The 16,782-nt window shown below is 41.9% G+C and overlaps 1 protein-coding gene across 2 annotated transcripts in view; it reads left to right on the forward strand.

Moving 5' to 3' along the window:
• The first annotated feature begins 5,493 nt into the window (after window positions 1-5,493).
• Window positions 5,494-16,782, forward strand: part of AKT3 (AKT serine/threonine kinase 3) — a 322,405-nt gene continuing 311,116 nt past the window's right edge. For both annotated transcript variants that reach the window (XM_058533528.1, XM_058533529.1), the window contains exon 1: window positions 5,494-5,891. The gene's annotated coding sequence lies outside the window, so the exon portion shown is untranslated. The remainder of the gene's footprint in view (window positions 5,892-16,782) is intronic.

Here is a 16,782-nt window from a genome sequence, read left to right on the forward strand (position 1 = left end):
CCAGAGAAAATACACTTCTTTTTTTTTTTTTGCTGTGGAACATTAGTCCTGAGCTAGCATCTGTTGCCAATCTTCCTCTATTTTGTATGTTGGTTGTTGCCACAGTATGGCCACCGATGAGTGGTGTAGGTCTGAGGTTCAGGAACCAAACCTGGGCCACTAAAGGAGAGCGCACAAAACTTAACCATTAGGCCACGGGGCCGGCCCCTAGAACACACTTTTTAATAGGAATTTAAAACTGAAGTTTCAGCTGAGATCCCAAGACACAAAAAGTATGAAATTTCAAGCTAGGTAACTACTATGAAGGAAATAGTTCACTGGTGGAGATGCTTGGAGATACAGGGATTTGTGAAGGGATTATACTGGGGAAAGTTGAATTCGCCATCTCCGTGGAGAGTGGTTGGAGGATGCTTCTTCAGCTCATGCCAGGGGGCGTCCACGGGCTTCCATGGGATCCTGTGGAGAGCGTGAGATGCGTTCCCCGCAATGAGGGGATTCTGCGGAAACTGCGAAACAGGCTGTCCAAGGGCTTGTGTGGCAGAACCAAGAGGGAGAGAATGGCCCGCAGGGTAGAGGATGTGTGAGCGCTTCCCATGGCCCAGATAAAATCCCAGGGGACAGAGAGAGCTGGCCTGGAGCCATCCTGAGTCCCGCCTAGAAGACCTTCTGCCAGAGAGTGAGAGGACTCCAATAGGGAGACCTCAAGAGGGCTGAGGAACAGAAGCTGAGGGGTGACCAGGAGTAGACAGCTGAAGGAAAAGGTGAATCACCCTTGTCATAGGGGTTGCAGTTAGAGGAACCCAGAAGCGACTCTCCACAGAGCCCCTAGAGAGCCAGCCTTACACACATGTCAGCAGCTCATGGGGGTGTGACCTGTGCATGTCTGTGCACAGGGACTTGCTCTTGGTTTAATGCTCTGCTGTTGCCATCTTGAAATTCTTAATTCTTTTTCAACAGGGGCCTGGCATTTTCATTTTGCACTGGGCCCTGCAACCCTGTAGCTGATTCCACGTGTCAGGTGGAGAGCGCGCAAAACTGGCTTACAACGGTACCAGCTGGATAACAACTATTTTGTCTTTCATCCAGACTGACTTGTGCCGTGAAAGAGGAAAACAAGATGGAGAAATAGAGAGAAGCTGAGCTAGCTTGCTTTCCCCACTATAGTCTTTCAGCCTCAAGAAGGCTTGAATTCTAAATCAAATTCAGTGTTCAGATTAAAATCTAATTTCTGAATTGAGATAGTGTTTGCAACTTAAAGAGGTCATAGTTCTGTCCAGTAACCAAAGGTCAATAGAAAAATTCTGAGACTGAATTTCCTCCTACTATAAAAAAGCAAATCAGCATTACTTAATGAAATATTACAAATTCAATAATTGAAGGACTTCGTAGTGGGTCAAAAAAAAAAAAAAGTCAGATGTAGATTTGAAACTTTCCAGTTGATTCTGAAAGTATTTTCATTAGCAGAAGAAACTGTGTTTTAAAATGGATGGGGGGACTTTCTGAAACAGAACTGTATTTACATGAGATAACTGAGGAAGAAGTTGAAGTAATTACTTAGGTGAGGGGTGGAAATTTACCGTCATTATTTCACTACTACCTGTTGTGTTGAAAAGTCCAGTCCCCACGGAGCAGATTCTGAAACAGCTAGAAATGCACACCACCTCCGGAAATTAAAATTGTATCCTAAAATGAGGCTCTGGGATTACAATATGTATGTATTAGTTTTATTGCATACCTGATTCTCCCGCACAGCCGGGAATAATAATTATGTATGCTTGTTGCTTTGGAATTAGAACATGAATTCTAGCTGGATGCCCCACAGCTATTTAACCGTGGTCAGTAACTTTCTGTGACCCAAGCGTCCTGAAATGAGATTGCTTAAGTTGCTAACAGGCTCAGCTGTCTAACAGAGAATGTGACAATATGAATGAAAAAGTTTTCATTCATACTCTAGCAACGTAGCAGGAAAAAAATCTGACAATGAAATAAGAGGGAGGTTTCCAGAGGGCTTTAAGTATCCCAGTTTCACATGGCATCAGGTTATTGACATACCTGTTCCTCAGGTATTCACATGTGTCACTAATACAGACATTTGACCTACACCTTAAGAAAGATCTGTGAAAAAGAGAAAAAGACAATTAGTACTGATAACTCTTGCAAGTGACTCTTCTTATACCTGGATTTAAACTATGCTCTTTTGGAAATTGCTCTATTAATCATCTGTAGACTGTAATCAGCTGTAGACTTAACATAGTTATTTCAGAAACCAACTATGGCAGAGACTGGCTGGTTGTCCATCAAACCTATTTCTTTTCTTCCTGGGCTAGACTCCATTTCATGGCCTGCCTTGTAGTCAGGTGGCTTGGGAGCGTTCTGGCCAGTGGAACGTGAATGTGCGTAAAAGCTTCCTTGAGTGATCCGCCATGCTTTTCCCTCTTCTGCCAGCTCGATGCTGTGATTATGTGTTGAACGTGTCAGAGTTCTTCACGGAAGAAACTTGGGCCCTAAGCATATATAAGAATAAAATGCCTGCCATTCAGAACTTTACACGGATGAGAAATACACTTCTTTTGTTGTGTGCCAGGATAGATTTTTGTATTTACTTGTAGCAGCTCGAGTTATCTTAACGAATATATTCACATTTATGGTAAAGGAATTTTAGCTTGCTGACCACTCACTATGTTTTAGATACTATCTAATATTTCATCACATTTAATTCTAGTAATAAGCTGATGAAGTGGTTGTAACTGTCATTTCACAAATGAGGAAATTAAGGCTTAGAAAAGTTAAGCAACTTGCCTGAGACATAAATTCTGCTGAGAGAGGATTTGAACTCAGGTCTGCAAGTCTCCAAGTGTGTTCATGATCTTTCCAATAAGCCACCCCAAGAGGACAGTACTGTATAAACTGCACATAGGGCACAGATGTATTTGTTCATTCATTCAGTCAGTCAACAAACACTTATTCGGTTCATACTTTGTGCCATGTCCTATCCTAGACACTGGAGACAAGATACTCTTTTTACTAAGGAAGAGAAGCATAACTTAATTTTTGTTACCTGATGTCTTAAAATTCTAAATATACCTTCTAGTTTAAGGTACTCCCAAGAAATGATGGAAGTACTAAGAAATAGCTCTCAGTATCTAATTTACTCATTGGCAGTCAGGAAGAGTGAATACTCTCCTTCAGAATCATAAATTACTACGACTGAGAGATGTTAGCCTGAAGAATATCCAGCTTAATAAAGAATGAGGGCTTTCTCTCTGAAATCTGGGAGGGACTTTCCCATGGATGAACACGCTGCCACTCCCCATATTTTTGGGATGTGATGACAAGGAAGAGGAGGAGAAATCAAGCTTACATTCTGTATGGAGTACCGTCATGCCACAACTGGCAGATTCTGCCAAATTCATGATGGCACAGTCTAAAAGGAAAAATAATGTTTTCAAAACAAATAATAGTTCTATAATAAATAATAATTCTACAATAAAAACCGACATGGTTTTATTATAGAAATTTATGAAACTACTATAGTAGAAAAGCAAAGTAGAGCAAAAATAAAAGTTTACAATTTTCAAATACATGAAGCCCAGAGTCTATAATCCATTGTAGTCTATACAATACTTAATTTTAGGGTTTAATCCAGCTAAGATTCAATACAATCTGATGAGACTAGGAGAAATATTTTTAGGCAGTATGGCTCATAAGACAATTTGGTTCTCACAAATATGTTGATGTTGAGATTGAAAACAAATGAAAATTGCAATTGATAAGAGATATCTAGTAATTCAGAATACTATAACTCTCAGAGTTAAATATTTAACAGAGATTTCTAGACAATCTTTTTAGTGCTGGTGTCATAAGGGACTATTTTCTTAAAAAGTGGGTTGCGTTACGATAGAATAAAAATCTGACCCATTTTTGTGTTTTACAGCAAGAAATCTGTAACTGAATCATTTTGCCAATAGAGACTGTTAGAGGGCTGATAATTATGGGAATAAATTATGTACTGTATACACAGAAAAACTGAATAGAATTAGGATACAGTCTTTTTATTAATTAATTCCTGATGTGCTGGGAAATACGGGAAAAGGAGAAAGGCAGCAATTGAGGACTTGTCTCTTGGGTGGACTGTGTATCTTAAAACGGCAAATTTTGTTCTAGAATGGTCAGGGAAACGTTTCCCTTACAAATGGAGAAAACTGACTTAAAAACAACCCCTTTTCTTTCCTATTAGGTTACATACTTCTGTCTACAATCTGAATAGATTTGCATTTCACAACAGAAAAGATGTGGACACAGATGTATAAATACAACTCACTATATAAGTACCAGGGATATAGTATAAAAGAATGACTACCATCACAACGTTGTCAGAACATGGAAAAGCAGAGAAGGAAGTGCGTGTCGGGAGGAGGAACTCTTCTAACAGAAAGAAGCCAAAAGCCTTAACAAGAATCTTGCACTGGGGAAAATAACAGGTACATCAAGGCTAGAGCCACGTGGCGAAATAATACGGCATTTTCAAAGCGTTCCAGAAGCGACAAACATGGTGCCAGAAAAAATACAAACTTTTCTAACTTCATGGAGTGTGGTGTATGGTAAAATATGGCCATTTTGCAAAAATAGTGTCTCCATGGCAAATATTCTCAGGAGCCATGAACTTCAAAAGAAAGAAATGGTTATCTTCTTTGTGGTGAAAGCAATCCAGGCAGGCTTCCCCCAAGTCAACGAAAACTAATGTCCCTAAAACGCGTGTAATTTTAAGAGTGAATCGCGGTCCCACTGCAACCTGTGTACTGTGTGTGGCTATGCCTGCTTCCAGGAGCACTGTGGATGGCTCTTCGGAGGGGTCTGGACTGGACAGTGCGGTCTCCTGGGAGAGTCGGGAGTGGTCTTTCGTTTTGGACTGACCCCTGGGGTGCGGGGACCCCCCCCCCCCCCAGCTCTCGAGGTCACCTCCCCAGGGCACCGCCGCCTCGGGGGCTTCCAGGTGCGGGTCCCACCCCCCGGGAGCCCGTGTGGCGGGAGGCGTCAGCCCGGGGCCCGGCCGCGGCGAGGGCGCGTGGGGGCGGCGGGCTCCTCCCGGGGCAGCGAGCCTCCCTCCCGGGCCTCGGGCGCCGGCCGCGGGCCACGCGGGCGCGGGGAAACCCGGCACTTCCCGCCCGGGAACGACTCCCCCGCTCCCGGCGCTGGCTGGCTGGCCGGGGGGATGTTCTCGCGAGAGGAGAGGGGCGCGGGCGCCGCGGCTCCGGGGGGCGCGGGGCAGCCCGAGGACGAGGCCCGGCGGGAGGGAGCCGGGGCGGCGGGCCGGGCCGGGGCGCGGGGACGCCGCTCCCGCCAGTCGCCGCGAGCCAGCCTTGACGTCAGGAGTTTTCCTCAAAGTCAACAACAAGCCCCGCAGCGGCGGCCCCCTGAGGGAAGGAGGGAGGGAGGGGCGGCGGCGGGGTCCCCGTGAGGCGAGGCGCGGCCGGCTGAGGAGGCCGCGGCCCCCGACCCGCCCCGGCCCGAGCCCCCGCGCCGCTCGCCGGCGTGCCCGGCCCCCGCCCGGCGGCGTTCCGTGGTGATGAATCGAATTTGTAGCCGATATCCGATTCCCATGTAGTCTCCGCCTCCTCCCGCCGCCGCCCGCCTCCCGCCGCCGCCACCGCCGCCGCCTCCCGCTCCAGCTCCGCGGCCCGGCCCGGCCGGCTCCCTCCCTCCTCCCTGCAGCCTTCCGCCTGCCCGCCGCGGCCGCCGGCTCCAGGGGCCCGAGGCTCTGCGGGGTGGGGGGAGGACAGGAGGGGAGGAGGAGGGAGGGGGACCCCCGAGTCGCCCCCTCTCCTCCCCCCGCCCCCCGGCTCCATCCTCCGCCGCCGCCCAGCAGCTGCGGGCCGCCGCCGCCTCTGCAGGTAACAGCCGCCGCCCCCACCCGCGCCCCCTCCCCGGCGCGCCGCGCTCCCTGCGGCCCGGCCGGCCGGCCTCCTCTCGGCTCCCCTCGGGCGGGGGGCGGCGGCGGGGGCGTCGGGGTTGTCACCGCGCCGGGGGCGTGGGCGGGGGCTGGGCGGCGGGCGGGAGGCCGGGGACGCGGCGCGGGGGACCGCGGCGCCCCGCGCTCTCGGGGGACGCGGGGGCTCCCGGCCTAGCGGCGCGGTGCGCGCCTGGGCGCCCGCCCGGCGCCCCCGGTCTGCGCGCGGCTCCGCCGGCCGCGGGGCGTGGGGAGGGTCCGCGGCCGGGGCGCGAGGTTATGTAACGCGGGGGCGCCGGGCCGGGGTTCGGGCGGGTGAGGCCGTCCGCGCGCGGGGGGGTGGGTGGGGTGGGCGAGGATGCGCCGGCGCCCGGGGGGCCCCTCCCCCGCCGACCCCGGCCCGCGCCCGGGGGAGCCGGCCGGCGGGGCGGGGGCGTGGGCGGGGGCCCGGGGCCGGTCTGCGTCCCTAATGGTGCTGGGGTTCTAATCCGCTCGGGAGTTGTGCGCTAAGAATAGAAACGTGCGGAAGATGCTGGTTTGGCGGCTCCAGTGATGCTGTCGCTGCTGGCGGCGGCGGCGCGGCTGCAAGTAAACAAACCAGCCTCTTCCTCGGCCGCCGCCGCCTCCTGCGCGTCGGGCCGCATCAGCCATGATGCTGGCGGGCCCTTCAGGGCCCCGAGTGGAAGCCCGCGGGCTGCCGCGTTCGCCCGGGCTCCTAGGCGCGGTCCCTCCGGGTCTGGGATTTCCCGGGAACCGACAGCGGGGCGGGGGTGCGTCTCTCTGGGGCCGGGTGTTCCGTACCGATGTTGAGTGTGGGTCTTCAGAAAGCGGAGGAAGTGTTTACCCGTGAGTCAAGGCTTAGGATGCCCTGATTTCTCCCATCAGCATAGTGTTGTGAAAATAAAACCAGCCCGTTTCACCAGCGTGGTAATGGGTTGGAAGCCCAGTAGTTTGGACTGGATAACATTTCCAAGTAGAAATTCGACAGTGAAACCTATGTGTCTGTATTGATTAATTACTAGTATTAATAAACTGTTCACACTGTTTAGCTCATCTTGTAGCTAAAAGGTATGAAATAATGACTTTTTGCAGTTAATACGTTGCCAGCTGCCTCATATCATGAGTTTAGATATGTCTTCCATATTTGGTAAAGCATGGTCATATTATATCTCTTAGTAGAGTATACCGTAAATCACTAGGCGACCCGTGGTTTTGTTTTTGGTGGAAACTCGTTAAATTAGGTTTACATTGTTAGGAAATAGTTGAAAAAGCCGAAGGTGGAAGAGTCCAATAAAGATGGTTTGGGCAAGTTTGTCTTCAGAACTTGAGTATCATTGCAAAATATGTATAAATGAAGATGAATATTCCAGGAGGTGGTTGTCTGAAACACACGCACATATTCAGGAGGTAGTTGTCTCAAACATGAAAATATCTTTTTTTTAGAGTATCTACCTATGAGTAAATTACTTGTTTCCCAAGGTATATGACTGAATGCACAGTTATTTGCAAGATATTTATCAAGACTGTACTTTTTTTTTTTTCTTTTGCCAATACATAAACTTGCCTTTGAAAGTTTACCGAGGAGACTGTATCTGAAGGTCTACTTTTTGTCTTTCTCACTAGGGTTAACCCCAGTATCTTTGATTGGTTGAGCTTCTCATTTTAAAGTGAGGGAGTGCACATAATATATGAATGGGACAACATTGGAATTCAGATGACTGTAGAGTTTTCGTTTTCAGTTGTATATTTGTGCTGTGTATTTGACGTAGTATGTTTTCTTGTAGTATTTAAAAAGTAAGATCTAGTCTCAAGTAATTCTATCAAAAAATTTCTGAAACTGTTATTTGTATTCATGTTGTCCCCTACACTTAGCCTTTCCATAATGATTACTTTAGTGAATTGTTTTCCGACTTAAAGTATTTAGTTTGACATTGACTCTTGGTTTAAGTTGCATGTTCAGAGTACTTAAGAGTTCTGCTTTGGACTTTTTTTGTTAATGTAATTTTATAGCTGTAAAATATTTTAAATAAGATTTCATTCATTCATTCAACGAATACCAGAGTGTGAACTGTGTGTGAGGGGCTGGTTTGATTAAAAACTGTCTTATTTACATTTCGTCCAGAAGATCAAAGAACGAGAATTTGTTTTCAGAATCACTGGAAATCTAAACATGTTTTTGTTAAACATGTCACAGGACAAATGTACTCAGCAGAGTCCTGTGCAAAGTAGAGATTTAAGATTTTTTAGACTCTAGATTTTGATTTAAACATATGAGATATTTTCTTTCTTAAAAAAGTTGAATGGAAATTTCCAACTATTTGGGTTTCTTTAAAAAGAGGAACCTGTTTTACAAATTGTTTTTCTGGAAGTTTAGAATTTACTTAAACTTTGCATATTTTTGTGAGAAGATAGCTATACTTCTTTTGTTGTTATACCTTTTAGTTCAAGAATTCACTCTTGGGAAGATAAGACGATTATTGTTAACAACATGTTAATTGAATTTTTAGCATTATTTGATAGGATCTTATAGTGTGATTAAGTTTCAAGCATTAAAAAATATTTAATTTAAAACCACTTAGATTTGAATAACATAAGATGCAAGGCAGAAAACTAAACTGTTTCATTTTGTTTTGACCAAATTAGTCTTGTAATTTGACTTGCATTTTTATTTTCCTCAAGTTAATATAAATTAATGCACATAATTAATTTTTGTAGACTTGTGTTAGAATATTTAAATCGTTTAAAATTGCTTTGTTTTTAACTCCAGGTTTCCGTGTGCATCATTGTTCTAAATCCTGATTTCATACAGCATGCACTTTTCTGTAGTCGCCTGATGTTAACTTAAATATTTTGTCCTGGTCTTTTACGTGTGTTAGAGCTAGATTCAGTGTAGAGGTGGTGCTGGCCAGTGCCTGCGGAGCACTTGAGTGTGCGAGGCACTTGTTGTATGTGCTTCATATGTATAAATGCATTGAATTCTCACAACAGCCCCTGCAAAACTTTTGAAAGTTATTTTCACATGAGAAAACACTTATTCTGGCATATAGAAATCCGTTTCATTTTAACTTTCCTAATTCTGAAACACTTTTTCTCTTAATGTTTTTCTTAACTTGTTTGTGCCTATTATTAGAGTTCACAGTGACAATGCTAAATTTTGATAATGGAGTACAATAATTTCAAAGAAATCAAGTTAATATAGTAAAAAAATATATATATTGACTGATCCATAACAATTCTTTTTCATTTCAGTTGTTTCAAATGCTGAATTAAATGCCTCAAATGTTTACATATTTTATTGTAGCACTGTAGTCCTTCAACATATTAGTTGTAAACACATTTCCTTTGTCAGGTAATCTTCAAATAGTAGTCAACAGATAAATTAATATATGCTTCTTGACCTGTAGATTTGCTTTTTAGTTCTTTTTCTTTTCCGTACTCTGTTTATATTTATCTATCGCCAACTGCAGATATTTCACATCTGTAAATGGGTATGTTTTGCTAATATTCAGAGGGAAAAGTAAAAAGATTTATTAGAAGAAATCACTGGAAGACTTTCAAATGAGAGTTTTTCTCCCCTCTATTAATTAAGTAAGCCTCTGACTGTATTTGGGAGTCTGGGGGTAGAAGGGGAAGAAAGATGATATTTTGCCCATATTGGAGTTTAGTCCAAGTTTTGTCTGAGTGGAATTGTTGTTTGAATGTTTTATCTTCCCAACTGTATATTAAACTTGAGGGCTGGAACTGTGTATAATCGTGACACTGTCACCTAAGATGCCATCTGTAAGTGAAGTAGATACTTAGCAGATTTGAACTTGAAGAGTCATGAATATTAGCTCTGGAAGAGCTGTAGAGCTGTTTAGAGTTCATCTAATACTACGCTTTGATTCTTAGGGCTGAGGAAACTGAGGCACAGAGAATTAAAGGACCTTATAGAGCATCACGCTGGGTGGGGCGGAGTTGAGAACAGGGACCCAAGTTTCTTGGCCTGTCCAGTGCTCTTTCTTTTTTTTTGTTTTTTTTGAAGACTCGCTCTGAGCTGACATCTATTGCCAATCCTCCTCCTTGTTTTTTTTTTTTCCCCCAAAGCCCCAGTAGATAGTTGCATGTCAGAGTTGCACATCCTTCTAGTTGCTGTATGTGGGACTCGGCCTGAGCATGGCCGGAGAAGCGGTGCGTCAGTGCACGCCCGGGATCCGAACCCAGGCCTCCGCACTTCACTGCTAAGCCACGGGGCCGGCCCACGTCCAGTGCTCTTTCTAACGCACCCTGGTAAGGAACTTAGTTATGGGATTCCATACCTGCTCGTTAACTCTCAGTTTAATGGTGGGTAAACTCTGTCTAGCTGATTCTTGGCATTTAATAATGGACCATATACCAATTGTATCTTGTGTGTGTGTGTGGATTTTTTTTCATTTTATAGTCAGGGAGGTCCGCGAGGCACAGTTTAGAAAGATTTTACGTGTGTATTGGAAAAATATGACCAACTGTGGAACTGAAATTCTTTTAGTAGCAGCCCTCCACCTGTCCATGTTATTATAGGTGCCTTCACACAGAAACAAGCCACAGGTCACACGAGGGACGTAGGGGATAATTGGTCAGTACCTTGTTCAGTGGTTTAGGTGAGCCAGAGGAATCCAATAAGCATTTTCTGAGTTGTTAATATATTATAACATTAATATACTAATAACTTTAATAATAAATAATATATAAATTATAATATATATTTATATGAAGTATATCACCCAGCACAAATTGCTTTTTTATTTGATTAATAATGGATGTGTTGGTTGAAATGGGTAGGGAAGAAGGGGAGAATGCTTTATGTTTTTGTATATGTATATTTCAAAGTTTATAAAGTTGATTTCTAAGAATTGGCATTTTGGAAGAACTGATATTTTGTGTGAAAGTTAGAAGTCTTGCCTATGCTTATTCAGGTATTTTCCCATAGTGTGAAACAGTGAAGATACCCACAGAAAGAATTTTAAGAAAATCCACAAAGTGTATTATTATACTCTGAAGAGAGGAAAGGCATCCGAAATACATAGTTTGTGTGGCTCGCTTCCCTCTATGATGTTTTGGACAGGATAACAACTCTTAAAAGGGACAGACTGGCTTAGAGTTCTGTGAAGTGCAGAGCGAATTGCCTTGAATTTCCCTTTCACTTCAGTATTTTTCCTTTCCCTCAAATCCTTTTAGAAGTTTTGTATAGCCTTATGTGTTTATTATGGCATACATTAGTTTCCTATATTTATTTCTTGAAATCAGTAAATACCATGGGATTCTATTATCGTTACCCTTGACCATCATTTGTATTTCAAACTAGCAATGTTCTGCTATATTTGATCATTCCTTGTCCTTCATTAATTCAGTTTGGCCAGCATATCTAAAGTATATAAAAAATTGTGATGCAGAGCAAGTCTATTCTACATAGTATTAATTACAGCCAAGTTTATAGTTTAGAGAAAGTTGTATTATGGAATTGTGTTGTGGCTTTTAACTCAGACATTAACATATAGGAAATTATTCACCTATGAATTTTATTCTTATTTGTAAAAAAGAATTGTTGAGGTTGCTTTTTAACCTTATGTCAACCTACTTTTAGTCTTCTGTTGTTATAATTTCGTTTGTGAGGCCGCAGTTATATTTAATTTTTTTGCGTGTGTGTGAGGAGGACGAGCCCTGAGCTAACATCTGATGCCAGTTGTCCTCCCCTTGCTGAGGAAGACTGGCCCTGGGCTAACATGCGTGCCCATCTTCCTCTACTGTATATGGGACACCGCCACAGCATGGCTTGACAAGCAGTGCGTCCGTGTGTACCTGGGATCCGACCCTGTGAACCCTGGGCTGCTGAAGTGGAGCACGCATACAAGCTTAACTGCTGTGCTGCTGGGCTGGCCCCCATTTAATTTTTAATTTGTGCAGAAACATTGTATTTAACTGGACTTCTGAAAAATAATTTGATACAGAAAAACATGTTCAGAACTATTTGTAAACTTTATCCATGTTTTTGAGAGTTTGTATTGTCATTTGGTAGAAAGCATACTTGAACGGCAGGTCGTCCTCTTGTTACTTGTCACTAACTTGTGGTAACTGTGGGGAAATAATGTCATTATTGTTGATTGGTCACAGTTTTCCTAGGTTGAAAATTGTAGATACAATAGCTACTGCACAGATTTGTTTTTAGAGTCAAGTGAGGTAATATATGTGAAAGCACTTTGATAAATTATGATAGGTTTGGAAAAGATTTTTAAATACTTTGTTTTGCTTACCTCCCTGTATAGTCAATATTGTTCTTGTCTCAGAGTAGACAATCAATACATATTAATTGACTGAATAAATATATGTATATTATATGTTTTCTTGAGTGAATGATATTTTTAAAAGATGTTTGAAGTTTATTATTGCTTAAAATTGAATGATTAGTTGCCGTAAGTAAACAAATATCTTTAAAAAGAATTTTTAAGTATCATTAAGAAAATATGCCATTCTTTCTCTTTTTTCCTCTCATAATGGATAGTTTTGGGCAGTGTTGATGCTTGATTTGTTTGGGAATTGAAACGACCATCTAAACAAAAAGTGTCAAAAAATGTCAAGAAAAAGTAAATTTAATGTGTTCTAGTCCTTACAGTTAATGGTGGTCCATAGGAAACATACTTTAATGAATAGGGAAGAATATGTAGTATAATTTTAATTATTTATGTGTAGTTGCTTCCATAATCTTTTAAGTTCAGGTTTGTTTTTAAGATGGCTTGATAACATTCTCTCTGTTGACTTACAGTGTTAGTTTGCTTAGTCTACTGTTTATTAGTTATCTCAAGCTTCATCTTTGTTCTTTCATTCATCCACTCGTTTATTCTGTATTTGTTGGGTATCTCTTATGTGCCAGGCACTATCAAATTGCTTTACTAAATAATTATGCTATCGAATGAGGCGAAAGATGTGAAAATGTTTTGTGAATTGTAACATGACATTCAAATGCAGTTATCATCAAATTCTCAAATAGTTCTGAATGAAAGTACCTTTAGTGTACCTGTTTCATGTAAATTCTAAATTGAATCTGCCAAGAATTTTGTGTGAAACTTTTTATAAGAATGGGAAAAATTAGATTATCCAGCAATGAAATGTTTAATGCAATAGGCTCAAAAGAAAAATAAACCAAATTTTGTCTATTATAGCTCATTGAATAGAACACATTTCTGGGGAAGTTAGGACTGTAGCGGGGGTTAAGTTCATTCTACCTTAGGAAACAGATTACAGGGCTGAAGTCCTCTGCTAATTTTGCAGGTTAGTGTTTTTAGTAACATGGAAGACTGAAGGGGAGAGTGTAGATGACTTGGTGCAAGAGCGTTGTCACTGTAGGAAAATTGAAGAATGTGGTTTACCGCTTAAGAATCAATAGCGTTGTTTTTATACACAAAAGACAGCATTTATTTCTAGCCTATTGATCATAATTCTAGTATGCCTTTGAATATCTTTTAAGTTATCTTCAAAGAATGTATCATTTTAGCCAGTAGAGAGACCCAGGAGTAATTTTAAAGCTGAAAATTATGATTATGGGTAGGATTTGGTAACATTTTAAGACACAAATGGATAAAGCCATCTCTATAATGTGTGGGTTCACTGGCCCTGAAGAAGATGATAAATTTTGTCCTATTGATTTAACATACATTTTAACAGTTTAATCTAAATATATAAGCACTGATAAACATTTTTGTCTAAAAAACTAGTTTTTTGAAACAGTTTCATTATAAAACAAGATTCATTGATTTTGGGTTGATCTGGCTATTTCAGTATATCGTCTTGTGCTGAAGAGGCAGTGCTAGTGGAAAGAGCATGTGCCTGGTTCTCTGGTCTTGGCTCTCTTATCAGGTAGCTTTGTCCCCTTGGGCAAGTCACTTCATCTGTCTTGACCTGTTTCCTCAACTGTGAAGTGAAGCTCCCTTCCAGCTTTAGGATTCTAACAGTGAAATGTCCACTTAAAAAAACAGAATTAATTTTGAAAATATTTTGGTTTTTCTAGTGTTCTTTATAAGGGTATTATAATAATGCAGATTATTTTAATAGGAAAGTATGTATTTTATATATGTTTACTGCATATATATTCTTTTTTGGTTATTACTAAATACTGATCCCTGATCTCTTCCATTTCCAAGAACATCATGATATTAATTTTCTTTTACCTAGATTATGTAATTTCATAGTCAGAAGCCAAAGAATGGCTTTAATAGATGTGAGGCCCCTTGCTACAAGTATGACCAAAGAGAAGATCTACAGCGCAGCTCTTCTAAAGACATCATTTTGTACTAGTGTTCCCAATATTTAACTTCCTTATAATTATTTATATGATGTAAAGAGTTAACCCTTTCGATTATCTAGCTCTGTATTGTGTAGCTAGTTGACCATGTTGAGTTCTTCAGGAAGTTACATAAATTAAAGTGATGTTTGGGTTCTTTTTTTTTTTTTAGTGAGGATGATTGGCCCTGAGCTAACACCTGTTGCCAGTCTTCCTCTTCTTTTTTGCTTGAGGAAGAATGGCCCTGAGCTAACATCTGTGTCCATCTTCCTCTATTTTGTATACGGGTGGCCACCACAGCATGGCTTGATGGGTGGTGTAGGTCTGCACCTGGGATCCAAACCCAGGAAGCCCGGGCCGCTGAAGCAGAACGTGCTGAACTTTACCGCTGTGCCACTGGGCCAGCTCCTAAAGTGATGTTTGGATTCTTTACTGAAGTTTTTCTTTGCCGCCCCCCCCCCTTTTTTTTTTCTGAGGAAGATCGGCTCTGAGCTAACGTCCAATGCCGATCCTTCTGTTTTTGCCGAGGAAGATTGGCCCTGGGCTAACATCTGTGCCTATCTTCCTCTACTTTATATGGGATGTCGCCATAGCATGGCCTGACAAGCAGTGCATCGGTGCGCACCCGGGATCTGAACACGGGCCGCCAGCAGTGGAGCGCTCGTACTTAACCACTACGCCCCGGGGCCGGCCCCTCCCCGCTATTTTTAACGGTGAAATGGGTCTTGTCTTGGGTTATGTGGCCATTTCCTATGGCCGTTTCTCAAAGTGTGTTCCTCTGGATGTCAATACATGTCACTGAAGGGAAAAAAAAGAGCCCTGTGTGTTCAAGTAAGTTTAGGATTTGCTGAGATAAATAAGGTTATACATATTTTGCACCTTTAATATGTTAATAGTGATGTTTCAAGAGAAAGATGTGGTTTGTACAATTTCCCAAACTCATTTGACCAGAGAATTTTTTTTTCTTTTTTCATCTTCAGTTTTTCTGGAATTTCTCGTAGTATTTTCTTAAATATATTTTCTCAAACCCAGATTCTGTTACCCCTTTGACTCTCTACAGTAGCAGATTCTGATGATTTTGAGGACAGCCTTGGTTTTGCCCTCAGCCCCGTGGCACACGAGGGGGTGATCTTCTCTTCAGCCACACAGACTTTGTCACCCTTTCCTGAGAGAATGTTTGTCTTAATTCCTGACTGCCAAATGATTAGGCTCTGCACCTTATTTGCATTGGAAAATGAGCAGTAATTCAGTTCAGTACTAGCTAGGGAGTCTGACCTTGGATTTACTGCTGTGTGCCATTTACCAAAATGCAATTTGAGAAAATAGTATAGTTATATAGTCCATCCATCTGTTTTTCTGGTTATCTGAAATTTATACCTGTGTTTCTGGACCTCATAATGCTGGTGTACCTGGACCACGTTTTTTGGATCCTTTCTGTGGAAATGCTTTAACTCAATTTTATCTTGGCATTTTCGTTTTTAGGTTGAGGGGACAATAAGAAATAGCCCTGGCAAACTCATTGCTGTGTATATGTGAGGATATTTTTGAGGACTTTGTTTATTGCACTACAAGGGATCTTATAAAGACCCATGGGATAAATTTAGATTTTTGTCCCAGGAAGAATTGTATTCTTTTGAGCAACTTCTTTTTTTTTCTTTTTAAAAATATTTATGGATACTGTAAATATTGAAACTGATTGTGTTTCCTTATTTGCATTGCTTCCTGAAAGCTTCGTGCTAAATTTGTGGCCTTTCACAAATACGTAGACTTTTACTCTGGCTTCTTTTTATCTTTAAGGCAGTATAGTTTTGAAGTTAAGAATGCAGGCTTTGCAGACAGCCTGGGTTCAGATCTTGGCTCCATCATTCATTTAGCTGTGTTGAAGTCGGGCAGAATCTACTTACTCTCTGTGAGCCTCAGTTTCCCCATCTGTGAAATGGAGTTAATAGTACGTACCCTGGTAGGGTTATTGTGAAGATTACCTGAGAATAATAGATGTAAGCACCTGTGATAGTTCTTGACACATCTTGAACTCTCCATACTTTTTTCAACTTTCATATTTCCTTTGTTTCATTTCGTCTACTTTAAAAGACAATTGATTTTATATTTATAATATTTTATTTATTGTAATCTACCTAAAATATTTCTTGGGACAAGGCAGAGTAAGCATACATAAATGTTGATTTCTTAATACATTGTATTTTACATGAAATACAGCAATTAAAAACATTCACAATTGCTTTGCCATAACTATTTCTGAATTTACAGGGATTTTGAAACTAGACATGCATGAAGATTTACTTTTAGTTCACTTAATTTTCATTCTCTTCTCTTTTCACTTCAAACAGAGCACCAAACAAATTTTCTGTATTATTTGTGTAGGTGTGACAGTGGTTTTCTTAAGACATTTTTTGTTGCAACCTCTTAGGTTAGAAGTTTCACTATCATTTGAAATCCGTCACAAGACCAGGGAAGTGCATTCATTATAGAAGTATTTAATAAATAAGTTCCCCAGTTTGAAGAGCAAGACTTTTATGTGAGG

Source organism: Diceros bicornis, chromosome 38 (assembly GCF_020826845.1).
Source record: "Diceros bicornis minor isolate mBicDic1 chromosome 38, mDicBic1.mat.cur, whole genome shotgun sequence".
NCBI lineage: Eukaryota > Metazoa > Chordata > Mammalia > Perissodactyla > Rhinocerotidae > Diceros > Diceros bicornis.